This window comes from Monodon monoceros, unplaced genomic scaffold, assembly GCF_005190385.1.
Source record: "Monodon monoceros isolate NGI ecotype Baffin Bay Population unplaced genomic scaffold, NGI_Narwhal_1 Super_Scaffold_6, whole genome shotgun sequence".
Classification (NCBI taxonomy): Eukaryota; Metazoa; Chordata; class Mammalia; order Artiodactyla; family Monodontidae; genus Monodon; species Monodon monoceros.
In genome coordinates, this window is record NW_021703783.1 from 53343146 (window position 1) to 53370518 (window position 27373).

The 27373-nt window shown below is 42.1% G+C and overlaps 1 non-coding gene and 1 pseudogene across 1 annotated transcript; one reads left to right on the forward strand and one right to left on the reverse strand.

Moving 5' to 3' along the window:
- LOC114886175 overlaps positions 1–27000 on the reverse strand; it is a 122350-nt pseudogene extending 95350 nt beyond the window's left edge.
- Positions 21109–21181, forward strand: TRNAG-CCC. The gene has a single exon. It is a non-coding gene; the product is annotated as a tRNA-Gly (tRNA).
- Positions 27001–27373: the final 373 nt, after the last annotated feature.

Sequence of the window (27373 nt, forward strand, 5' to 3'; positions counted from 1 at the left end):
AAAAAAAAAAAAAAAAAAAAAAAAAAAAAATGGTAATAGTACTCATGCCTCTCTATGGCTTCACTCATAGGCAAAGCTCATCTAAGACTTCTGGGAGAGAACAACTGGGAGAAAGTTTGCTATAGAAACCCGGGTAGAGAGAAGAGATGATGGGATTTCGCTCACATGTAGACAGGAAGCAGGAAGCCTTCAAGCTCTCCACTGCCCCCCAGAAATCTATTGGTGCCCCAGTCTCTGATATAAACAGCTGACACTTCCAACACTTTACATAAAGTACTAGACAAACACAATTTTAAGACAAACCCTCAGATGACTGACTTTGAAGCCCCTCCCATATATGCGTATTGGGACTGCCATTGTTACATATTGTAAGCCAAATTCACAACCCTCCACCATTGGCCTGAGAATTCTCATGAATACAGGGCATTCTCTACTACCCCTGCCCTCAAAGGAAGAGTTGTAATGAGGCAAGCCAGTGCCCAACTCCCAGCTTCCAGCTAACAAATTCATTCCCAGAGGAAAGAATTCACACAGAGTAAAACATTTTTTCCAGTAGAAACCATTGAGACCTCTCTGGCTCTCTTCACAGAACTCAGAAGAATCTAAGCTAACAAGGCTTTCATTCTGGGACCCCAGACCTGCTTAATAAACAAGTCACCTCAATTGGAAAAGGAAGCACAGAAGAGCTGAGAAATGAGAAAATACCCTACAGAAAAGCTACCATCATTATTCTTTGTTTCTGACCTACTGATGCATGGTGCCTCCCATTGTCTCTGGTTTGTTTGAATGCTGTAACATGAAATAACCATTTGGCACTGGGTGAGCTTGACATTTCAAAAATGAAGATATTTTAGACTTCTAAATAAGTTGCCCTACTGGTTGTAAACCACAGACTATGATGTGTGATGGCCATCTTCCCTCTCGCTTATTATTTGAAGTGTCAATTTTTGCTTCCCGTCCATGGGCCTCAAGAAAGGTAGGAACATGTGGTAAGTGGATATATCTGGGAAACACTAAGAATAAATGCTAGTTGAAAAATAGATGCCTTTTATCATGAATTCCTATCTCTGGGGCTCTGCAAGAATATGAAACTCAATGAAACTTTGTTATCCTATAAATAAATCAGCTCTTTACATTTCCAAACAAATTTACCAATAAAAATGGACAGTTTTATGAACATTTTTAATGGTTTGCTTATACCTTCTATCTTTGGGTTTCATTGTAAATGTTAAAGTTCAGTCAATACATTGAAATATGGACAAGGAAATGAAATGGTATCTGGGATTTGCTTTAAAACACTGCAGAAAAGGAAAATGTGGATAACTAAAACAAGATTGACAAATCATAGATAATTGTTAAAGTTGGATGATGGGTCCATGGGAGTTCATCATACTGTTGTATTTGTTTGAAATTTCCAAATTAAAAAAAATATCAATGATATGGAAATTTTCCAGTGATAAAGAACTGACATAAAAACACTCCTTAGAGGGCTTCCCTGGTGGCGCAGTGGTTGAGAGTCTGCCTGCCGATGCAGGGGACACGGGTTCGTGCCCCGGTCTGGGAGGATCTCACATGCCACGGAGTGGGTGGGCCCGTGAGCCATGGCCACTGAGCCTGTGCATCCGGAGCCTGTGCTCTGCAGCGGGAGAGGCCACAGCAGTGAGAGGTCTGAGTACCGGAAAAAAATAAATAAATTAATTAATTAAATAAAATTAAAAAATAACACTCCTTAGAGAGTATGGAGAGAAGGGAACCCTCCTACATTGTTGGTGGGAATGTAAATTGGTGCTGTCACTGTGGAAAACAGTATGGATGTTCCTTAAAAAACTAAAAATAGAACTACTATATGATCCAGCAATCCTACTCCTCGGCATATATCTGGAAAAGACAAAAAATTCTAATTCAAAAACATACATGCACCCCAATGGTCATAGCAGCACTAGTTACAACAGCCAAGATATGGAAGCAATCGAAGTGACCATCAATGGACAATTGGCTTAAGGAGATATGGCATATATATAGACAGAGAGAGTGGAATATTACTTGGCCATAAAAAAAGAATGAAATATTGCCATTTGCAGCAATATGGATGGACCTAGAGAATATTATACTTAGTGAAGTAAGTCGAAGACAAATATTATATGATATCACTTATATATTATGTCTAAAAAGTAATACAGGGCTTCCCTGGTGGCGCAGTGGTTGAGAGTCCGCCTGCCGATGCAGGGGACACGGGTTCGTGTCCTGGTCTGGGAAGATTCCCACATGCCGTGGAGCGGCTAGGCCCGTGAGCCATGGCCGCTGAGCCTGTGCGTCTGGAGCCTGTGCTCTGCAACGGGAGAGGCCATAACAGTGAGAGGCCCGCGTACCACAAAAAAAAATAATAATAATAATAATACTAATGAATCTATATACAAAACAGAAACAGACTCACAGATATAGAAAAAAACTTATGATTACCAAAGGAGGAAGGGAGAGGGGAGAGATAAATTAGGGGTATGGGATTAACAGATACAAAGTACTATATATAAAATAGATAAGCAACAAGGATTTACTATATAGCACAGGAATATATATAAGATATTCAATAACTTGTAACAACCTGCAATGGAAAATAATCTGAAATATATATATATATAATCTGAAATATATATGTGTGTGTATATATATATATATATATAAAACTGAATCACTTTGCCATACACCTGAAACTAACACAATATTGTAAATCAACTATACTTCATTATAAGTAAATAAACAAACAATCAAACACTCCTTAAACAAACTGGAAGGTACACAAAGTTCATCTAACAAATCTTGCTGGTGAATTTTGGTTAAAATGAAAAACAGATTGTGTGTTTCTCACAAAACATGTCTTGATTTAAATAAATGAAGGTGTCAATGTAAATGGTTCTCAAAACTCTCTGTAGTCAAACTGTGAAAAGGGCGCAGAGTAGAGGAGGGGAAATAAAAGAGGTGTGCAGAGTATGGGGTGGTCTGGTCTAGCTCTCCTACGAGAAAAGTGATGCCACAGGAAAGGGTGTTAGGAGATAAAACTGATGGGAGAGAATCATTAGCAAAGTTCAGCTTAAAAGTAGGAAGGGTGCCTCAGAGAAAGGACACAGAGGAAATGAGCGAGAAGGCAGAGAGGGTGCAGGGAGTGGCAAACACAAGGCTATCAAAAACAGAGAAGCGAAAACCTTCAACTTCCTCTCAAAGAGATTTCACACAAGCTTCTGCTTGATCCCATTTCAGAAATTAAAACAATCCCCCACTCTGTGGTGGCTTCCAGTCCTGGGAATGGAACCCAGCACCTTGTCAACTCATATAAGGAAGGTATTATGGAGTTGAGACGAATCCCTCAGAAAGCAGTTCACTCTTTCATTCTCATGGAGCTTAGATAGAGGGGCTCAAGAAGCTTAGTTATTTAACCTGTGTTGAGAAACAGGATCCAGATGCTTTGGAGATTAATTAAAAGGGCCCACCCTAAGGTTCACAAAGAAAAGCTCAATCTTGCCAGGGCCTGGAAACTCATAACAAGCGCCTGTCCAGGACATGACATGGCACGGAGGAAGGACCCAGCAGAGATGGAATGTGAGGGAAGATTATGTACCTCTGGGTGCGCTTAGCTATTGCACAAACTTAGCTCCTTAGGAAAAGGCACTGAAGATGAAGAAGAGTCCTACTGGCCTCCAGGACCCCTTGATTACCTCCTTTCACAAAGCATTCTCCTGTCAAAAACCAGGGGAAGAGAAACGTAGAGATACCAGTATAGTTCTAGCCAAGACAGGCTCTGAGCTAACTAACATGCCAACTAACTAACACACCTGCATGCCATGTTGCCAAACACCAAAATACTACTCCCTGCCCAGTCCACTGCTCCAGACAAGACTCAAGGGACAGTTCTATTATTATCTGTTCATTTGATTTCATCAAGCCAAAATGTTTAGAAGCAGTATTTAGAAGAGCGTTGTGGTGTCAGATTGGTATATTTGAGTACTGCAAGGGAAAGGACCAAAATGGTTCTGGTAGCATTCTCTATGGCCCTGGAGAAATCCTACCAAGGTCTTTCTGTATGAAGAGAACAAAATGGATACTTTTTAAAATTTAAGTATAACTTATGTAGAGTAAAAAACAATTTTAAGGTGTTCAGTCCAATTAATTTTTACAGGTCTACACTCAGATCGAGATATAGAATATTTCTGTCACCCCATGAGGTTCCCTCATGCCCTCATCAGTCAACAATCCCTCAAAAGTTACTATTAATCTGACATCTATAATCAATTCTTGAACCTCATATAAATAGAATCATGCACTATGTACTTATAGCATGTACTCTTTTGTCTTAGGCTTCTTTTAATCAAAGCTATAACTATGGGCTTCATCCATGTTGCATGTAGCAGAAGTTCATTCCTTTTTATTGTTGTGTAGTATTCCATTATATAAAATCTCAGTTTATTTATCCATTGTACTGTGGTTAACAGTTGGATTGTTTTATAGTTTGGGGTTATTAAAAATAAAGCTTCTATGGGGAAGCAACTCTCCAGGGTCACAGCTGGAAAGTGGGTCACTGTGTGAGACACTTCTGCACTTTCCTAGTTCCCTTGCTGGTCCTTGAGCCCACAGGTCACCTGCCCCAGCCAACAGCAAACTCTCCCCAGCTTGCAGTGGGAGAAATTTCATCAAAGTCTTAGTTGAGTCAGTGGGTGAGTAGAAGTGCCATCAGTCAGCTTATGTGGGATCTGAGGCTTATACAATTGGGGGAGTCTTCTTTAATAAAAAGAATATAAAATTTCAAATTATAATTAGGTATAAAAGAGAATATTTGAGAGAAAGAATGAGAAGGGAAATTATAATAAATAACAAATATTATAAAGACAAGTAACAAACATCACAAAATCCAGAATAATAAACATTTTAATTAATTAATTGCCTGACACACCTCTATAATGTTTTTGATTGTCTCTTTGTGGGAGACAGAATAATGGCCCCCGAAGATATGCACATCCTAATCCCTGGAATATGTTTCCTTAAATGGCAAAAGGGTCTTTGCAGATATGATTAAGGGTACAAGATGGGGAGATTACCCAGAATTACCCAGGTGAGCTCAATCTAATCACAGGAATCCTTAAAAATCAGAGAAACTTTCCTGGGTTTGGTCAGAGAAACAGATGTGATGATGGAAAGAAGTCAGATGCTACATTGTTGGCTTTGAAGCTGGAAGAAGTTGGTCCCATGAGCCAAAGAATGCAAGTGGCAGCTAGAAGCTGGAAAAAGTAAGGAAGCTGAATTTCCCCTAGAGCCTACTGGAGGAACTAGCCTGGCAACACTTTGATTTTAATGCAGTGATACTGATTTTGGACTCTGGACATCCAAAGCTGTAAGATAATAAATTTTGTATTGTGTAAGCCACCAAGTTTATGGTATTATTACTGCAGCAATAGAAAATGTACTATACTCCTCATATAACAATGATTTCGTAATGTCATTTTTCATATAAATAACAGAAAGATAGAAGGAGAAGGAGAAAGAGAGGGAGGGGTGGGGGAAGGGAAATGAAATTTTTTTCCATTGGTTGTCAAATAACCCTTTATTAAAAAATTTTTTTGGTAGTTCTTAACTAGCTGGGCATTCCACCACACCACTGTTGATGTCATCTATTGATATGATGTCATGAGAGTGCCGGCCATCAACATTTCAGCCCACAGACTGGGCAGTCCCCAAGAGGAGGGGGACAGGGGTAGGGAGAGGAGGCGGTAGGGAGAAGAGGAGGAGAAGGGGTAGGAGGAGAAGAAAGCTTCTATAAACATTCTTGCACATGTCTTTCAGCAGATACAGACACTCATTTTTCTTGGGTATATACCTAGGAATGAAATTGCTGGATCATAGGGTAGGTTTATATGTAACCGAAGAGTTTTTCAAAGCTGTACCATTCTACACTCCCACCAGCAACGTATGAGGGTTCCCATTTTCTCCACACTCTCACCCTCACTTAGAATTGTCAATCCTTTTCATTTTAGCCATTCTACTGGGTGTGAAATTATATTCAAGGTGGCTTTAATATGCATTTCCCTGAAGTCCAATGATGTTGAGTATGTATACATTTGTGTATGGGTACAGCAGTCACTTTGGAGTCATTTCCAAATGAGAATAATTTTAAAAGACCATTGCAAGAGAGTGACTATGAAACTAAATACTATCACCCATGCTTACCACCCTCTGCTTTTCCTCTCCTACATTACATTGTCTCCTTTCTCTTTTGTTCAAAAAATATTTGCCAGTGTCTGGATACTTTGTGTCAGAATTTCAGTGGACAAGCCAGGACTTTCTCACTTCCTCTCTCCCCTCTAGAGTTCTCCTCAGAGCTGAAACAGTAAGTGAAAATTAAGGCATGAGAGTGTAATGGATAGCTTTTGGAAATTCTGCCGCACCAAATCCCTCTTCTCTGAGAAGGATTCCCAATGGTAAAGTCAAGTTTGTATAATGTAACCCTGCCCCTGCCACTAGCTTCAGTTGATTGGATAACAGGGGACACCTGATCCAGAGGGAGGCCATTCACTGGTTGGCATGAGCCTAAAAGCTTTTCTATGCCCAGCATTTTTAGTTTGGGTATTGTGTTGCTAATCAGTTTACCAGGGACCTTGGAACCGAGAGAACAGGCAAAGAAAGAGAGAGGCCCAGTGCACAGAGAAGCAGAGAAAGCTAGTATACAGAGAGAGTGAGAGGAGTAAAACTGAGATGTGCAGAAACTAGAAAAAACCCACACAGATCCCAATATAGAGTAGCTGCTGTGGTCCTTGATTTCTGGTTCCATCCCTGTGAACCCTCATCAGACTTCCTGCCTTAGGTGCTGGGAGATACCTTAATCGCTATTCAAGTGAATTTCCCATTTTTGGTGAAGCTAGTTTGAATGTATTTTTGTTACGTGTCCACAGAAGTCATGGAATAAAGGAATTCATGTCCAGCTCCTGAAAGGAGGCTAACCCCATGTGGCCTGTACCTGCTCCATCCAAGCACTCTCCATCCAGGCTGTTTCTGCAAATGCTAAAAAGTTTTATACCAAATCCAGCAAATATTGGGAAGAGAATCAAATTGGGGAAGTTCTAAAAATAAGAGACCATGGGATCTCCTGTTTAATTTTAGTCTCAGTTGCCTTTTTCCTTTTCCTGCTTTCTTCTCTGATCATGGCCAATGTTATCTTCTTTCTACTTTACTTTGTGCCTTCTTTTATCCCCTTGCTTCAACCTCATGCCTTTTGAAAACATGCTGTTTTCAGAACAAGGACAGTCATAAAGTAAAAGCATGTTGGTTTGGGGATGATGTTCTTTAAACCCTGAGATGCTGTACTTTTGTATGAGATTTAGGGACACACACACATACACACACTACTCACTAAAGAGAAACAGTGCCTGGGATGAGGTTTATAAATTGTGGTGATCAAGGACAAGGCAGGCCCTATGTGGGTCCAGACCAGTTTTCAGAGCTGTGTGCATTCCAGCATGATAGAGATTCCATAGACTTGCAAACTCAAGAAGACTGGAGGATCAAACCTCTTTGCTAAGTAAAAGGAAGAATCCATTGATTAAAAGAGCAGGAAATGAAAATTAAAAAAACAGAATAATAACTTCAAATGTTAAGAAAATTGCCCTTTCAGACTATGTAACTAGTTTTGCAATCTAGCTGTGACGCAGGTATTTATTTAGAAGACATCATAGTACTGTATTATATGAAGTCATTAATATTTTCTGCAATGGTTCCCCCTCAACATTTATAAAATGTAAAAATATCAAATACAAAATTGCTCTGAGAAACAGCATGAAAGATTAATGAAGAGACAGCTTCCCAAAAGGTGTGTGATGTGCTCAAAGACAGATGAGAAGAAAACACGAATTAAAGAAAAAAAAAAGCACGATGAAAATATTGCTGATAAACAGAAGCAGCACGGTCTGTTTTTCTCACATGTATCATATTTGCTTCCATAATTCATTTTTAATCCCTGCATGTACATACTGCTTTATGATTAGAACATTCTTTTATGCAAGGTGTAAAAAGGAGGAGAGGAAAAAGATAGCTAGAGGGCATAGCCTCACGGTTAGCCTGAGGAAAGCCTTGGAAAGTTCTAGCAACCACTAGAAGCAACCTTTTAATGGTTGAACTCAGTGAGCTCCTACTAAGGCACATTGTTTACCATGACAATTACATTGCAACCTGATCCTGTGGTTTCTACCGGGAAATTCCATCCTGTCTTTCTAAGCTTTATTTTCTTTTAAAATTACAAAAGTGAAACAAGAAAAATTGCTTTTCTCACGTACTCCTTTTAATCCTTAACCTACTTAGCTTTGTGTCCTTCAAATGGCAAAGAGAATTAATAATATTGTAGGGTGTAAAAACCCAGGGCTGGGTTTTATATAAAGGGGAGGTATTAGTTCCAGGCTGAAGTCTCTTGCCTGATGCCAAAAGTGTGCGGTATTCTCCCCAGACAGGATGGTGCTGGATGCTGTGTTAGCCAGGTTATAAACACAGGGGTCTCCACTGAGATTATCCCAAAGACATGCCCAAGTATGTGACTGAGGAGGACAACTTTGTAATTGTGTAAACGGGCCTTAAACTTTGTGTGTGCCTTTGCAATATTTTTCGAAGTAATTTTCAAACTCAGGTTTTTAATATTATTACCCTTCTTAAGTAAGGCAACTTTATGTACCCAGGGGGGAATAACCTCCACAGAGTGATTTGAAATACCCTACCAGGCTTCACTTGCAGAAAAGGACGTGGTTGCCTAGCATCCTGCATCTGGCACAGCCCTTGCTTCCTCTTTCCCAGAAATTCCATGCCAGAGTCTCTTCACTGGGTCAGCTAGCAGAGGACATCAGTCACTGCTGATAAGAATTTACTGAACATCCCACGACTTGGCCAGTCTTTAGATCTTAACTTAAATATAACTTTCTTAGAAACACATTCCCTGACACTCCAGATTAGTTTATGCATTATCATGTTGGTGATTGTACTGTTAGGATTACTTGATTAAGGTCAGTTTCCAACCTCCCCACCCCCAGGTTTAAGCCCCCAGAACAGTGTTTATTTTGATTATCAAAGTATTCTCAATAACCAGCACATAACCCAATCCTTTCTAGGTATTTAATAAATACCTATTGAGTGGCTGGTTCAATGAATGAATGAAATATATACATACTATTTAATGGTCTGCAATTAAAATTTTTTTTCTGTTGGCATGGCTCCAGGCCCAATCCCTGAACACTCTGTCTTTGGAATCTCATCCATAAATAATTTTGAATACCATCTTCTGCATATAGGTGTTGACTCCAAAGTTCACATCTCTCACTCCAATTTCTCCCCCAACTCTAAATTCATATCATCACCTCCTTAGTAGACAACATATCTTTTTAGTTTTCCAATAAGCATCTAAAAATATGCCTAAAGCAAAACTTTTGATTCCCATGAATTACCAAAACTACTTTTCTGAATTTCAACATTAAATGAATATGCGATAATATTAGGAAATTATTGTTCACTTCTTATGGATGATAACAGCATTATGGTTGTTAAAAAATGAAGTGAAGTAGGGACTCCCCTGGTGGTGCAGTGGTTAAGAATACGCCTGCCAATGCAGGGGACACAGGTTCGAGCCCTGGTCCGGGAAGATCCCACATGCTGTGGAGTAACTAAGCCCGTGTGCCACAACTACTGAGCCTGTGCTCTAAAGCCCGCGAGCCACAACTACTGAAGCCTGCTTGCCTAGAGCCAGTGCTCTGCAACAAAAGAAGTCACTTCAGTAAGAAGCCAGTGCACCACAACTAAGAGTAGCCCCCGCTTGCTGCAACTAGAGAAAGCACGTGCGCAGCAACAAAGACCCAACGCAGCCAAAAATAAAAATAAAATAAATTTTTAAAAATGATGTGAAGTAAATAAGAGGAATTTTAAAAAATGTTTATCAAGTACTTACTACCCTGTAGGCACTGAGCTAGGCTCTAGGAAATCTCATAAATGATTCGACTGGGCTGGTGTTGCCCTAGGCTCTGCCCTCTGTCCTCTTCTCATCACCTCACTCTCTCTGGGCACTTTACAGAGGTTTTAATTACCACCTTTGAATGTGAGGATCACAAAAATCCTATTTCTGATCCCAAAGACACCTCTTCTCAGATTATAGCCACTTTATTAACCCAGAATAAGACCAATAGGGAATGTCACAATTTAGTAAACTCAATATCTGGAGGCAATCCAATGGACTCCGGCTATGTCCTGGGAGCGTCTGCCTTGGGAATTTCAAGACCAGGATTTAAGGGAAATCTTCCAGCTTCCTGGGGACCAGTTTATGGGGAATCTTATAGCCTAGAATAAAGAGTATGTTAACACCCCAATTATATCTCATATTTATATAGGAGCTTATAGTTTTTTTTCTTAAAGTGTTCTTACATTATCACCATGGTACAGATAAGAAAACTAGGGTTCAAGGAAGCTAGCTAACTTGCCCAACTTCTAGGGCTAATATTAATATATGGTAGAATTCTAACTGTATCCCAACTCAGCATCATCCCTCCTCTGCAACAGGGCATCAAGTAGAGACATGACGCTCTAGGAAACAATAAGCCCTGAAGTCTTTAGAGTAAGTGGATAGCAGGATGAAAGAGGTATTTAAGGAAAATTAATATGGCTGTGATATGCAGGATGGATGGAGGAAGAACTGAGGTTGGGAGACCGTGTAGAAACCACTGTGTGAGTGGTGACGAGGTCCTGGTTTAGAGAGATGAAGTAGAAATACAGAGGCATCGGGGTTTGATGCTAAATGAAATTAGATCATGAAAGAAAAGGCTGATTTTAAAATGTCTTTAAAGCTTCAAACCATGGCAGTTAGAAGCAGAGAACTGGGAATGGGAGGAGTACTGGAGGAAGCTGAAGACTTTGATTTTGATATTGGGAAATGAGAGTGTGAGACCTATGAGTATATCTGAATTCTTACCTTTGTGTGGGGACTGGGTAAGAAATAACCCCAACTAGAGAGGTGGTCCAGGAAGAAAGATGAGAATGTTTTTTATGGAGGCTGTGGTGATGGGGCCAGGAGGGCAGGAACTATAATTTAACCCATGGGGTGTATATCTAAAATTTGAGTTGTGGTTAAAAAGTAAGAAGAGGCAGGAGCAGAGAAGGATATGGAAGAGTGGAGCAAAATAGGGGTCAGTGAAGGTAGACAGCAGTAGTTTGGAGGCAGGAAACAGAAGGTGATTTATGCAATCTTTGAAAGCAGGTCCAACAGCTGGCATCTTGCATCCATTTGGAGTGAGACAAGCTAGGACCATAGAAAGGAGACAGTTTGGAATGGACAAAGGGTGGATGCCCTTTAGGGAGCAGGGGCAAGGGGACTAGAACTAGAGTGAGAAGTGGAGCTGGGACTTCCCTGATGGTCCAGTGGCTAAGACTCCATGCTCCCAATACAGGGGGCCCAGCTTTGGTCCCTGGTCAGGGAACTAGATCCTGCATGCTGCAACTAAAGATACTGCATGCCACAACTAAAGATTCCTCATGTTGCAACAAAGATCCCACATGCCGCAACTAAGACCCGGAGCAGCCAAATAAATAGATTAAAAAAAATAATAAAGTGTATTTAATTTTTTTTTTTTTTTTTTTTTTTTTTTTTTTTGCGGTATGTGGGCCTCTCACTGTTTTGGCCTCTCCCGTTGCGGAGCACAGGCTCCAGACACGCAGGCTCAGCGGCCATGGCTCACGGGCCCAGCCGCACCATGGCGTGTGGGATCTTCCTGGACCGGGGCACAAACCCGTGTCCCCTGCATCGGCAGGTGGACTCTCAACCACTGCACCACCAGGGAAGCCCCATTTAAAATTTTTTATTTATTTATTTTTAATAAATTTATTTATTTATTTTTGGCTGCATTGGGTCTCCATTGCTGCATGCAGGCTTTCTCTAGTTGCATCGAGCAGGGGCTACTCTTCATGTGGTGAGCAAGTTTCTCATTGTGGCGGCATCCCTTGTTGGGGGGGCATGGGCTCTAGAGCACAGGCTTAGTAGTTGTGGCGCACGGGCTTAGTTGCTCCGCGGCACGTGGGATCTTCCCAGATCAGGGCTCAGACCCGTGTCCCCTGCATTGGCAGGCAGATTCTTAACCACTGCACCACCAGGGAAGTCCTGAAAACTACTTTTAATTTTGCTTTCTTCGTAGTACGGTCCAGGCCCGGTAACAGTCTGTGGCCTGGAGGTTGGGGACCCCTGCCTCAGGCGACATTTTTAGTGTTTTTCTTTCCTTCCTTTCCTTCCTTCCTTGACTCCTTCTCAGGAAGAGCCATATATCGTATCGTGGGCCCTAGTCAGGACAAAAGTGACTTCTACAAATTACATTAGGATCCCTGCTGTTCTCCAGCTCAATCCTCATTCTGGGTTCTTGCACACATATGCGATGAGAGAGGGCTTGAGAAATGGGATCTTTCTGAGAAGATATTCCAAACTTCCGGATGCACATTTTTCCAGAGTCCTGTCCTCAGAATATGGGGTAGGGAAGGGGCCATTATGGTTCACTTCTTTAAAAAGCTTTGTGGCTTATCTCTCTCCTTGGGCAGTATCTGGTGTGTGTACAGACACAGTTTACATCCAGTCCCAGACTGACATAGTGATAGGAATGTTAAAAGAATCCTATGGGAAGGAACTGGCTTGCTCTTTGGTGTACTAGTTAGTGTTCACCAGAGAAATGAAACCAATGGGATCAATAGCTAGATAGATACACAGGAAAATAGGGAGATTGAGAAAGGTTTATTTTAAAGAATTTGTTCATGCAGTTGTGAGGCTGACAAGTCCAAAGTGTGTCGGGCAGACGAGCAGGCTGGGAACTCAGGCAAGGCATCTATGCTGCCTGAGGCACAATTTCTTCTTCAGTAAACCTCAGCCTTTGCTCTTAAGGTGTTCGACGGATCACATGAGGCCCATCCACATTATGGAGGGTAATCTGCTTTACTTAAAGTCTACTCATTGTTAAATGTTAATCACATCTACAAAAATATCTTCACAGCAACACATAGACTAATATTTGACTAAACGACTAGGTATCATAGCCTAGCAAAATCAACACATGTAATTATCCATCACACTGCATTCTCAGTAATGATCCCTCCAGAAGCTGTGACTTCCCTTCCTGAGTCAAGGAGAATGAGATATTGCCCTTTCCAGAATGCACAGAGGAAAAAACCAGCCGTGACAACATCTAGCCAGCAAAGAGGCATAGAAGGAGACAGTGGAAGATCTCAAGAAAGACTTCATTTGGGCTAGGCCTGGAGCTTACCCATCACTTCCTACCACATTCCATTGACCATACCTCATAGCATTGAACCTGGGGAACATAGTTTAGCAGTGCTATGGAAAAGTGAGAAATAAGTTTGTGGCCAGTGTCTGCCACAGAGTCAAAATTTCTAGCTTCAGGAACTCATTGGATGGTAGTTCTGTTAACCAAGATAAGCACACAGAAGAGAAGATATGATGGAAATATACTAAACCCAGTTTTTAGCATGTAGAGTCTTCAATGCCTGTGGAACATTCAGGCAAAGATGTTCTTTTGGCAGCCTGAAATGAAGGTCTGGAGATCAGGGAAGAGGTTGGCACTGGAGATCAAGGTTTGGAGAGTCTTTGGCTTGTGGGTATTATAACAAGAAAGTGAGAGAGAAGAAAGAGGATGAATCTTTAAAGAGACAAGTAAAGAAAAAGGGGCTGGTGAAAGAGTGTTTTAGGTTGAGAAGAAAGCAAAAAGGACAGGATCTCAAATGTTAAGGGAGGAGAGGGTTTCAAAAAAGGGAGTGGTCAATAGTGTCATATGCATAGCAAAGTGAAGAGAATTTGGAAAATATTATTTACACTTAGTTATTATTTTTTGTCTTCTACATTCAAAAATCCTCTCTCAGATTGTTCTCCTTTTGGAAAAGGAGATCAAACAGTTTACTGTAAGATATGAACATCTGGGTTCAAGATGGTAGATTAAGCACAAGTATTTATCTTCTTTCTCACCTAAGATACCATTAAAATGGCAGCAAAGGAATAAACAAAAGCATATAAATCCACAACAGAGAGAATAGGAGAGTCTTCAAAACTATTTCTAGAAAACAGAGAGTGGAGAGAGGACTGTTGATACAGAGCAAAGGAAGCCAAAACTAATACAGCCTGCCTGAATCCAGAAGAGGCTCCCAGCTGGGTGAAGCAAAGGAAAAGAAGAGTGGGAGAGAGGACAGGGGCCTAAAACAGGAAGTGTGAATAAAAGACAGACAGTGGAAGAGGAAAATGTGAGTATAAAAGGTGAGTCTAAAGGAGGAGGAGGCGGAGAATTCATTTCTATTTCTTTTTATTTATTTATTTATTCATTTTTGGCTGCATTGGGTGTTTGTTGCTGCACGCAGGCTTTCTCTACTTGCAGCGAGTGGGGGCTTCTCCTTGCAGTGGCTTCTCTTGTTGCAGAGCATGGGCTGTAGGCGCTCAGGCTTCAGTAGTTGTGGCACATGGGCTCAGTAGTTGTGGCTCACATGCTCTAGAGTGCAGGCTCAGTAGTTGTAGTGCACGGCCTAGTTGCTCCGTGGCATGTGGGATCCTCCCAGACCAGGGCTTGAACCCATGTCCCCTGCGTTGGCAGGTGGATTCTTAACCACTACGCCACCAGGGAAGCCCCAAGAGAATTCATTTCTAATTGAAGCTCCTGAGTGTCTCCTGAATGTACAGGAGCTCTGACCACAGATCTCAAGAACAGAAGTACAATGGGCAGCACTGCTGAGTTGGGCCAGGAGCACTATATCCCTGGGTTTTATAATGCACATGCTGTTTGTTGTTTTTCAGCTTAAAACCAACCCATAGATCAATCATGGAAAATTGATTATGGTGACACAATAAAATGTAACGATATCAGTCTCGGCAAGAAAAAATTTGATGGAGATCTGCTGTGAAAGAGGGGACACGCTCAATTACCTTATCACTGTCTTTCAAAACAGAAATTTGAGAGGCACAGTCTACGTTGACGGAAAAGAGTGTAGGTTGAGTTGGTGGTTTGAAGGTACAGGTGTGAGCAGTGGAGGTAGTGGTACTATAGCTGTGTCTGGAGGGGAAGCAGGTACGCAGGGTAGTGAGAAGAAGTTAAATCCTCACCCATCATAACAGGAAGTTAACGCACAATGTTACAAGTTGTTAAATCAAGAAATATATTTTACAGAAATAAAAGTAACTGTTAGGAGAATTTAAAGCACAAGTTTTCCAAGTGGTTTTCAAGACATGGGACCAAGAGAAAGGAGTATTAAGAAGGACGAAACCTGCTTTTATGTCTTCTGTGTTATTTGATCTTTTCAACCACGTGTGAAATGGGTTGAATGTTTTCATATATAAAAATACCTACACTGATATGGGAAGATCTCCAAGTAAAGTTTTAAAAACTACGTCTCCGAATGATATATTCATTACCTTATCATTTAAATAACAAGGAACACAACACAAAATAGTTCCTTGTGTTCTGTGGGTACATATCCTCATATGCAAATGCACAGAAAAAGGTCTAGAGGATTTCTACTGAGCTAATAGAAATGTTTCCCTCTAGCAGGAGGATAGAGTTGGGATAAAGGAGTGGGTGGTCCCAGAGGGGCAGGATCTCAGGGGCTTCCCTGCATAACTGGGTCTTCCCTGGTGGTGCAGTGGTTAAGAATCCGCCTGCCAATGCAGGAGACATGGGTTCGAGCCCTGGTGCGGGAAGATTCCACATGTCGTGGAGCAACTAAGCCCCTGCACCACAACTACTGAGCCTGTGCTCTAGAGCCCGCACACCACAACTACTGAGCCCGTTGCCGCAACTACTGAAGACTGTGTGCCTAGAGCCTGTGCTCCACAACAAGAGAAGCCACCTCAAGAAGCCCGCGCACCACAACAAAGAGTAGCCCCTGCTCGCCACAACTAGAGAAAGCCCCCGCACAGCAAGGAAGACCCAACACAGCCAAAAATAAAATAAATAAATAAATAACGCTGCATAACCCATGTGTGAAAAGTCAGTGTGTATATCATTGTATAGCACAGGGAACGCTACTCAATACTCTGTAATGGCCTCTATGGGAAAAGAATCTAAAAAAGAGTGGCTATATGTATATGTATAACAGATTCACTCTGCTGTACACCTGCAACTAACACAACATTGTAAATCAACTATACCCCAATAAAAAATTTTTAAAAAGTCAGTGTGAATTTGTGCAACACTGTGGTCCTGATCAAGGGATGCTTAGCCTTCTCTGTACTGTTTTGTTTTGTTTTTTAACAACAAAAGCATATTGCTTTTGCAATAAAAATAAACTTAAAAAAATGATGGCTGACTGTCATTCAATGTGTTCTCTCTCCCATGAGCATTTTATTTTCATTAGGGGACAAGACCTTAACTCCAAAGAATGAATCTCTAATGAAGCTGTTCAGAGATCAGAGTAGGTTAAAGGAGAAACCATGTGGATCAGGAGGGGTTCCCAGGGTTCTGGAAGCTTCCCCATAAGGGCAGTTGTCAGTTCCACATGTGAATGACTGTGTGGTCAATAAGCTTTCCTGATGTCTGATGCTTTCCATAAATTAAGTTAGACAATTCCTCTGATGCAGGAGGTCCAGCTCCATAATAGAATCCTTGCGACTTCCTGATTCCTTAATGATTCAAAATAAACAAACAAAATAATGGCAAATCCATCATATCCCAGTTCCCCCCAGATACCCTTACTGGTTATCTGACTTTGTAGGTCATCTTCTAAAGAAGTTCCCTGGGCAGGCTCTTTTGAAGTTAGGAGGGAGCATATTGTTTGGATATGAGTTGAGGGGAGGTGCTGGGAAGACGAAAGAGAAAAATGTAGTAAGCAATTAATTATATTCTTGGTTTAGCCCCCTCTATAGAAGCCATAGTCAAAAGCAAATGTCTCTGTTTCCAGTTTTTACCGTGAAGAGTACCAAATCTCTGGAGAGGACATACATCTCTTAGATTTACAAAACATTAAAGAAACAAGCTTGTGAGTTTGGGTCATAAGTCACAGTGGTCACTTCAAGATGTAATTCTTAAAATCCCCATCTCTCAGCATTAGCCACAGTCGAGACTTGCTACAACCCAGATTCAAAAGAAATGTATTCTGACAATTCTTTGACAAATATGCTATATATTTCGCTGCACTGGAAATTAAGGCAGAAAAAAATTGTGATTATATTTTTAAAAAGGAATCCTTATCTTTTGAAGCATTATACTGAAATTTGAATGTATTAAATGATCTGCTATCTAGAGTTTGCTTTTAAGCAATCCAGTTTGTGGGAGAGGGTGGCAATGGAAGTAAAAATGAAACAAGCTTGTCCATGAGCAGATAATTGTTGAAGTTGAAAGATGGGTACATGGAGGTTAATTATTCTATTCTTTTTACTTGTGTATGTATATATATATATACACACACATATATATGTATGTACATATATACATATATATGTATATATATATGAAATTTTCTATAATAAATGTTTTTTTAAAAAAAAACTAAAAAAAGAAAAGAAAGAGAGAAGAAAGAAATTAAGACAGGCTCCCACAGCAGGGCTTTAAAGAAATAGGAGCCTTAAGCATACACAGACCAAATGGATTTGGAGGGGGACATTGTTTAACACAAGCTGTCTTCATTTTACAAAGAGATTGGTATGATCACAGGATATTACAGAATAATAGGACTAGAAGATATTTCAAGTCTTTTTCACAGCTAAGGAAACTGAAGCTCAGGCTGAAGAACTCGTTAAAATTACGTAGTTATTTCCAAGGACATACTCGGAGCATTGACAGTGTAAAGGGAGGAAAAACGTCCTTCTACCCTCTTAGGTTTTGTGGCAGGGTCTAAGAATTAAACCAACATAAGACAGATTAACAGGAGAAAAGCGTACACATTTTGTTGAACATTTTTACGTGTATGCAGTCGTCTTCAGAACAAAAATAAAGACACGAAGGAGGCCAAAATCTCATTAGGCCAAAAAGCTTATATACCATTTTATGTGAAGAACTATAAATTTTGAGAATTTGACAAGACAAAGGGGCTTGAGCTGGGAGGCAGTAAATTGTGAGACAGTGACTAGGAAACATATGGGGGAAACTAATGGAAGATCAGGGTTATTTTAGTAGGTTTGTTTGTACAGGTCCTTTTAGGCACTGACTCCCAGTCTCTGGTGATAAGAATGTTCTTCTCTTCCTGGTGCATGGAGGGCATCTTTCACATGGGAAATTTTATGACCGGCTTTTAGGTAGAAAGGGGGAGGTCATAGAGGCCTTCCTGCATCTGCCGTTTCTCAGATGCCTTCGGCTCAGAATAGTCATCAATACGCCAACGGGCATATTTTGGGTGACATGTTCTGAAGCCCCTCTTCAATGGCAAATCTTCATTGATTTATTTATTCAGTCAATAAATGCGAATAGAGCATTTACTGTGTATCCAGTACTGTGCTAGACTCTCAATAAATGCAAGTGTAAGTGTCCATGCAGGCATTCCTAATTCATCCCCACACTTTCTTCTGTCTTAAAACTCTATTCAATACAGGCTGTCTTTGGAAATGAATCCTATTTGTGGTCCCCAGACATAGGTGTTTACTTTAAATTGTTCTCCTCTAGGGCTTCCCTGGTGGTGCAGTGGTTAAGAAACCGCCTGCCAGGGGCTTCCCTGGTGGCGCAGTGGTTGGGAGTTTGCCTGCCGATGCAGCGGACGCGGGTTCGTGCCCCGGTCTGGGAGGATCCCGCGTGCCGCGGAGCGGCTGGGCCCGTGAGCCGTGGCCGCTGAGCCTGCGCGTCCGGAGCCTGTGCTCCGCGGCGGGAGAGGCCGCAACAGTGAGAGGCCCGCGTTAAAAAAAAAAAAAAAAAAAAAAGAATCCGCCTGCCAATGCAGAGGACACGGGTTCGAGCCCTGGTCCGGGAAGATCCCACATGCTGTGGAGCAACTAAACCTGTGCGCCACAACTACTGAGCCTGCGCTGTAGAGCCCATGAGCCACAGCTACTGAGCCCATGTGCCACAACTACTGAAGCCCGTGAGCCTAGAGCCCCTGCTCTGGAACAAGGGAAGCCACCACAATGAGAAGCCCACACACCGCAACAAAGAGTAGCCCTCACTCGCCGCAACTAAAGAAAGCCCACGCACAGCAACGAAGACCCAACACAGCTAAAAATAAAATAATTAATTAAAAAAAATATTTTTAAATTGTTCTACTCTAATTTGTTTAAAATGAAGTAAAAATTGTTGGGCTGGGCACCTTAAATATTCCAAGGGAAGTACCTCCACAATGACCCACAACAGAGATGTAGCTCTTATGGGGCTGCTGGTACTCACATTCACGGTCCAACTGCCATGAGTGGACAGGATGGCACCTCTTTATGTAACCATCTTAGAAGTCACAATGTTTGCTCTCACATTTACTTCTCTAAGACCCACAGCTCAGTTGGCCAGGGTGAAGGTGTGCCCACACCCCAGGTCAAAACTCTGTCCCCCTGAACCCAGACGACGGCAACTCAGCTTGCCCATTAACATGGTTGTCTGGGTCATTACAAGGTTCCCTGCTCAGCTTATGGAATCAGAAATCAGGTGAACAAAAAATCAGTGTGGGCAATCAAGCATTAAAGCAGCTTACAACTCAGACAGAGAAAAGTGGCTCAGGAGGAAGTAGGGAAGGAGTGTCCAGAATTAATGACCATTTTATGGTGAACTTGCTACCAAATGTGACACTATCCCAATAGTCTGCTTGTTACCTTGGCTATGGGAATATCCCTGAGGCCTCTTTCAAGCATTCAGTCATTCAACAAACACTGTCTGACTACTTATGATATGTCAGCCCCTCTTCTAAGCCCTGGAGGAAAAGATATAAGAAAGTCCATGCCCTTGGGAAACCTGCAGTCTGAAATCTGGATAGAGACACAATAAATAAAATCACACAGAATAGGGTTTCAGACGATTAGAGAAGTAAGCCTGAAACTAGAAATTTTCAACCAAAGAAACCGTATTGGAGACCAGGATAGGCTACATAATTTGCAGAGCTCAGTGCAAAATAAAAATGCTGAGTCCCTTATTTAAAAATTGTTAAGAATTTCAAGACAGCAGCAACAGAGCATTAAACCAAGCACGGGGCCTTTCTAATGAAGGATCCTGTGTAACTATACAGATCGCATGCTCATCTGATTGGCCCTGTTGCAGATTCTGGTCTCAGAAAGATAAGGACCAGCCCTGAGAATAGCCAGCTCAATATTTATGAAAGGATAAGTGATCAGATAATTCAGAATAACCCTTTTGCTTTTCCTGCACTGAGGATAACTATTACTATGAGACTGAGCATCACGGTGATCTGGCAGGCAGACTGCAGAGATTCTGTGTGTCTCAATCCTATTTCTATAGCACATTTCTATAGCACATCTATAGATGTGGTGGGTCCTCACCCACATCTGCCTGCACAGCTCCTCAGGATGCACAGACAAGCATTTCCAAGACAGCTGACTCTGTGTCTGGCTTTGGAGACTTGTTAGCTAGCTGAGATCAGTCTTTAGTGATAATTGAGTGCAGACACCCCGGGTTCTGATGCAGGTGCACCCATTTGGAGGGGGAGAAATAGGTATTTGAGAGGCAGTAAATTATCCTTCTCACACCTGATACACACTGTACAAATAAACAATACCAGCTGGTTCCTGAAAATGCATGACTTGGTCCACTGGGAAGCCAAGAGCAGAAAATGTTCTTGAATATGCTAACACCTCTAACAAGAGTGAAGAGTGCTTAATTAAAGAATTAGCTTTAATTAGCTAATTCTAATTTAATTAGCTTTGTACACAAGAAGGAACAAACGGATGAAAGTATACACAACACACATAGATATCAATAACTTTTAATTTAAGAGCTTGGAGTTTGAAAGGGAATGGTATTTGCTGGTTTGTAGGGAGAAACTCAATGTTCCCCACCTTCTTACCCACCCCAATGCGGGTAGAGAGTTTTCTGTGGGTGAAAGTCAAGGACAAAATTGGGCCATGGTGCGAAGGGGTGGAACTTTTGATATAATCAACAAAGGTTAAAAACTCTGCCTTGCCCCATCATTAAAAAGTCTAGGGATGGGACTTCCCTGGTAGTCCAGTGGTTAAGACTCTGCGCTCCCAATGCAGGGGGCCCAGGTTCGATCCCTGGTCAGGGAATTAGATCCCGCATGCCACAACTAAAGATCCTGCATGGCACAACTAAAAATCCCGCATGCCACAACAAAGATCCCGCACACGGCAACGAAGATCCTGCATGCCACAACTGAGACCCAGCACAGCCAAATAAATAAATAAATATTTTTTAAATTCTACAAATAATAAATGCTACAGAGGGTGTGAAGAAAAGGGAACCCTCCTACACTGTTGGTGGGAATGTAAATTGGTACAGCCACTGTAGAAAACAGTATGGAGGTTCCTTAAAAAACTAAAAATAGAGCTACCATATGATCCAGCAATCCCTGGGCATACATCCAGAGAAAATTCTAATTAGAAAAGATACATGCACTGCAATGGTCATAGCAGCACTATTTACATTTGGGAAGCAACCCAAATGTCCATCAACAGATGAATGGATAAAGAAGATGCAATATAGGGACTTCCCTCGTGGTCCAGTGGTTGAGAATCCGCCTTCCAATGCAGGTGAATGTGAGTTCGATCCCTGGTCAGGGAACTAAGATCCCACATGTTGTGGGGCAACTAAGCCCGTGCACCACAACTAGAAAGAAGCCCGCATGCCACAACTAGAGAAGAGCCTGCACACCACAACTAAGACCCAACGCAGCCAAATAAATAAATAAGTATTTTGCAGCAACATGGATGGACCTAAAGATTATCAAACTAAGTGAAGTAAGTCAGACAAAGACAAATATCATATATCACTTATATGTGAAATCTAAAATATGATATAAATGAACTTATTTACAAAACAGAAACAGACTCACAGAAAACAAACTTACGGTTACGAAAGGGAAAAGGGGGTGGGGGAGAGATAAATTAGGAGTTTGGGATCAGCAGAGACAAACTACTATATCTATAAACAACAAGGTTCTACTGTGTAGCACAGGGAACTATATTCAATATCTTGTAATAAACCATAATGGAAAAGGATATGGAAAACAAAACAAAAAACTCTGCCTTGCCAATGGCTGGTCTCTTGGATTTCTATCTCTTTTTATTGTTGTCTCTCTTGGACTCTTCTTATCTTTGCTGCCAGTGTGGTAAAAGAGACTTGGGAGCGACCATTTGCTTGGGAGGGATGCCCATCCTGGTGAGGACCAGAGGGTGGGTGGCCAAGGCCAGCTCTGCTCCAGTTCCCCTAGAGAAATGCTCTCTTTCCTTTGTTCTTTCCTTTGGGGGTGCCCTTCCGGCCTCCCCTCATGATGGATGTGGTAATATCTAAAAGCCAGGATGCAGGGGGTAGGCCTAGTGGAAAGAAACTAAACCTGCTTTTGTTCTAGGTCTTTGCCAGAGGTATAGAAGGACAGCCTTGACCCACATGTGGTTGAGCCCAGCTAACAGGGCTAAAGGGTTTGAGGTCATAAATCTGACATTTGCACAGAAGGTCGCTTCCACATAGCTCCTTCATGATTCTCTGATTTAGCTCTCACAGGGAGCAAATCCAAGATTTCTAGCACTTTATGACTTATCTTAATTCAATTAAATCCAATGAGCACTTAGGAGCCTAATATGGGCAAGACTCTCTCAAAATCAGAAACAAATTTTTATTATAGCTTGTGAAGAAACGAGTATACTTTGACATGTTTATGACAGTTATTGATGACTTGGCATTGCACGTGATGTGGTCCGCACAAAGTTGGTCCCAGTCCTTTAAAAAGCAAATGTTTAGGGCTTCCCTGGTGGCGCAGTGGTTAAGAATCTGCCTGCCAATGCAGGGGACACAGCTTCAAGCCCTGGTCTGGGAAGATCCCACATGCCGCGGAGCAACTAAGCCCGTGTGCCACAACTACTGAGCCTGTGCTCTAGGGCCCGCAAGCCACAACTACTGAGCCCACGTGCCACAGCTACTGAAGCCCATGTGCCTAGAGCCCATGCTCCGCAACAAGAGAAGCCACCGCAATGAGATGCCCTCGCATCGCAATGAAGAGTAGCCCCCGCTCGCCGCAACTAGAGAAAGCCGGCGCGCAGCAACAAAGACCCAAAGCAGCCAAAATAAATAAATTTTCAAAAAGCAAACGTTTAATTTTGGAATGACTAACACCACCAGAGGCAGGCAGTCTGTGTGAAAACTGGCCAGCTAAGTTGAAGGGGGAGTCAAAAAGCTTTTAATTAAAACTGCTGAACAAAGTTCCCTCTCTGGCCTTCCTAGCCCTCACTCAAGGCCCTGCCTTCCTCTTCCCTGTGATTCTCAGCAACGGCCCGTGGTATGTGCACAGCGTGCTACCCATGGAGGCCACAGATCCTGTTAAGCATTTTTATTCCTATTCAGTTCAGTCTTCTCCCAGGACCTGACCTCTAAGTATTTACATTGTACACTTTGAAAGTCTTGGTCTATTGCCAAAACTTAAAATAATCCTCTACACTCTTAACCTTTTCACTCACTACCTCCTCTCCTTCCTGGCTGCAACTGAAAACTTGGATTTCCCTGGAGGACTCTTGTGCCTTGCAGCCCTCGCAAGTGGAGACAGCGCATCTGTGCACACATGCTCTATCTGATGGCCAGAGGTAGTTTCTCCTGGATTTAGGCTTCTGCCACATTGCTCTTGCACATTTTTTCAAAAGCCCTCCCTTTGAAAAAGCTCACATCAATCAGCTTCCCAGCTCTATTGGTTTCCTATGACTGCTGTAACAAACTACCACAAACTAAGGGGCATAAAACATCACAAATTTATTGTCTTAGCATAAACAGAACTCCAAAATGGATTTCACCGGGCTGAATCAAGGTGTCAGCAGGTCTGCATTCCCTCTGGAGGCTCCAGGAGAGAATCTGTTCCCTTGCCTTTTCCACCTTCTATTGGCTGCTTGCATTTCTTGGTTTGTGACCCCTTCCTCCATCTTCAAAGCTGGCAATCGCATCACTCAAACCTCTGCTTCCACAATCTTCACATCTCTTCTGCTGACCCCAGCCTCCTTTTTCTCTTTTAAGGACACTTGCAATTACACTGATCCTATCTGGATAGTTCACGATGCTCTCCCCATCTCAAAATCCTTAAGTTAATCACATCTGCAAAATCCCTTTTGCTATGTAAGGTAACAGATTTATAGGTTCTGAGGATGAGGACATGGACATGTTATTCCCCTTCTCTCCATCCCTATACTTCCCACCCCCAGAAAGCCCAGGCATTCCCCTAGTCCCCTTATATCAGCTCCTCTAATGCAGAGATCTCTGTCTTCAACCCTCCCATCGTCCTCAATGATGTCTAGCCTTGATCTCTTGGTTCCTCGATCTCTTTGTGCCCTTCATCTTATCCCTCTAGGTCTCTTTTTTTTGGCAACCCTGGGCCTTGTCATCACTCGTATTTGTACCTCCTCAAGCGCTTCAGAAATCCTACTCAGGGGCTTCCCTGGTGGCGCAGCGGTTGAGAATCCGCCTGCCAATGCAGGGGACATGGGTTCGATCCCTGGTCCGGGACGATCCCACATGCCGCGGAGCAACTAAGCCCGTGCGCCACAACTACTGAGCCTGCATTCTAGAGCCCATGAGCCACACCTGCTGAAGCCCGCGTGCTACAACTACTGAAGCCCACATGCCTAGAGCCCGTGCTCTGCAACAAGAGAAGCCACTGCAATGAGAAGCCCACGCACCGCAACAGAGTAGCCCCCACTCGCCGCAACTAGAGAAAGCCTGCGCACAGCAACAAAGACCCAACGCAGCCAAAAATAAATAAATAAAATAAATAAATTTTTTTTAAAAAAAGAAACAAATCCTACTCAGACCAAGGTCTCCACTTCTTCCCTCTAAACGTGCTCTTTGACTTCACTAAGACCTGAGACCCCAAATTCTGATCTGTAGACAACCCACTCTCTAGTTAATCTCTTCCGTGACATGTTTATCAACAACTCCATTTCCTGTGCCTCTTTGACATCTTTTCCATCCTTCCTTAGTGACCCAGGCCCTGGCAGAATCCGACCATGAGGGTTTCAGAGTCATGTGGGAAAGAATCCTATCGCTACACTGCCTGGTGTCCCTACAAGCTGGTCCATCCAAGATGCTCCACAGGGCTTTCTCTTGCCTCTGGTGAGCTCCTTCTCGCAGGCTCCATGTTGCAAATTCCAAACACAGACTTCTCCTCAAACCTCCCACACAATCTCCACATCCCTCACCCTTGGCATGGGATGTTCTCAGAATCCAAAGAGAAAATAGAGGCCACACAGTCAGAGCCTCCTGCCTTCGCTGATCCACCGAAAATGCATCTCTTCTCACCTCTTTTGGTTAGAGGGAAAGGGGTCCTTTCTTCTTTCAAAGGCCAAGCCCTCTCCTGTGTGCTAAATCCCCTCTCCATCAATTTCCTCCTCTGTTAGACAAACTTAGTCTTCCTCCAATCACTCTTCTTCTTCATAAACACATTCACATTTTTCTAGTCTAAACATCATCCTTCCCTTCACACTCGCCTACCCTCAAGAGACTCGTCAAATCTCTCTTTCGCTACAAAGTTGGTACAGGGATAAAGTGCAGGACATCACCGAGCCTGAAAAAAGCTTACTCCTTCAGTATGAAATGAGGTGAACTCAGCCTCCTCTAGAATGATCCAAAAGTAGGAGAGGATATAGGTTTGGGGCCTAAACCTTATACAGGATAGTAGTGAGGTTGTCCTTGCAAAAAGAACACAAAATTAGGTACAAACATACAAGGTCTTGGAAGGGACAGGTAAAAGTAATGGGTCTTGAAGCTCAAATCTTATACGTTTCACAGCAGATCTGCCCCTGTCCAGGGGACAGTGTGGAGCCACTCCAGTAATTGAGAATGTCACTGAGAAAGCACACATCTAGCAACTGCATTATGCTCTTTGAGAAAAGTGCTTCCCAGAGGTTAGTAAGCATATCATTGCTAGTATTCAAGATTTGGGGAGAATAACAGATAATCAATTTTTTTCTCAAAGCTACGTCTTTAGCTTTACAGTTGCCTTCTATTTGTGGCAAGGGATACTGGCTTTCCATTTATGCTCATAACATAACATTTTCTTTTAAAATAAATCTTTTTTCTTAATTTTTAAGTAAGTTAACTTTTTGAAATTAAGCTAACGATAGTACACACTGGAGGCACATGGATATGGCAAATATTATGAAAATAGTATGAGAATGATCATGTTTGGGAAACACTGAAGCAAAAGAAATGGGATGGTTTCTCTAAGAGAAAAATCCAGAGAAATAAAATCTGTCAGTATGATTCTACTGCTGCTCAAAGGAGACAAGAACCACAACCAGTAAACACGAGCACCTGTTGGTACATCCCTGGTGGAGATGGATGCACTAGGTATGACAGATTGAGGACACCAGTTATATTACCTACATGAGTCCTCTAACTCTGAGTTCAAGCTTCCTGGTAACATTTTGATTATAATTAGGCTTTGCCAGCAAGCTATAGCGCTCTCATCTGTAAACTATGAACATCTGGATTTCTCAGTAGTCTATTACTCAGTACCAATTAATCAATCAACATTCGGTTTTCAAACATAAGCTGTCATGGACTTGGAGCCCTGTGTTGGCAAACTCTGCTTCTGAGCCTGCCAGACTGAGGACTGGAGATAAGTTGGTCAAGGTGATGTCACCTGTATACTTGTGTAGGTGGCCAGCCCCCACAGCTCCTTCCTCCGGTGGCAACTGACCTGCTGCATGGCTTTTACATCAAACCGCTGCCTCATTTGCTCCTCAGCATTTACAGTCAGCCTCTGGCCCTGCTGTTCACCTAGTCTGCCCTCAGGATGTACATCCATGGCCTTCTTATCTGATTTGGGCTTCAATTTAGAGCACATCTTCACTGGCCTCCTTTTGAATGCTTTTGAGCCTTCAATGTCCATCATCTACTTTCAAGGTTCACTGTCAAATATTTTAAAAACTATTTCCTTAGAGTCACAGATGTAGAAAACAAACTTATGGTCACCAGGAGGGAAAAGGGGGGGAGGGATAAATTGGGAGACTGGGATTGACATATACATACTACTATATATAAAATAGATAACTAATAAGGCCCTACTGTATAGCACAGGGGACTCTACTCAATACTCTGTAATGGCCTATATGGGAAAAGAATCTAAAAGGAGTGGATATATGTATATGTATAACAGATTAATTTTGCTATATACCTGAAACTAACACAATATTATAAATCAACTATATTCCAATAAAAAATTTTTTACATAAAATAAATTTTAAAAATAAAGACTATTTCCC